Source organism: Penaeus monodon, chromosome 34, assembly GCF_015228065.2.
Source record: "Penaeus monodon isolate SGIC_2016 chromosome 34, NSTDA_Pmon_1, whole genome shotgun sequence".
Lineage (NCBI taxonomy): Eukaryota > Metazoa > Arthropoda > Malacostraca > Decapoda > Penaeidae > Penaeus > Penaeus monodon.
Genome location: NC_051419.1, coordinates 32,204,618 through 32,205,046, shown reverse-complemented (window position 1 = coordinate 32,205,046; position 429 = coordinate 32,204,618).

The window sequence follows — 429 nt, the reverse complement described above, 5'->3', positions numbered from 1 at the left end:
GTGTGTGTGTGTTTGTCCATTTTATATGCCTTTTTCATGTCCGTTTTCTGTGGGTTTTTTTTTATTTGCCTATTTTGTGTGCCTTTTCATGTCCGTTTTCTATGCTTGTTTTATTTATTTGCCCATTTTCTGTGCTTTTTCATGTCCGTTTTCTATGCTTGTTTTTCTTTTGACCATTTTCTATGTTCGCTATTCTTTTGACCGTTTTCTATGTTCATTATTCTTGCCCAATTTGTGCTGTGTTTCTTTTGCCTGTTTTTTGTATACATCTTTTTGCTTGTTTTCTATTTCCATTATTCTTTTACCTGTTTTCTATGCTTTTTGTGCATTTCCTCGATATATATCCTTGTTTTCCTTTTGTCCGTTTTCTATGTTATTCATTTGCTCGTTTTCTATGCTTATTTTCCTGTAGCTCGTTTTCTACGTTAG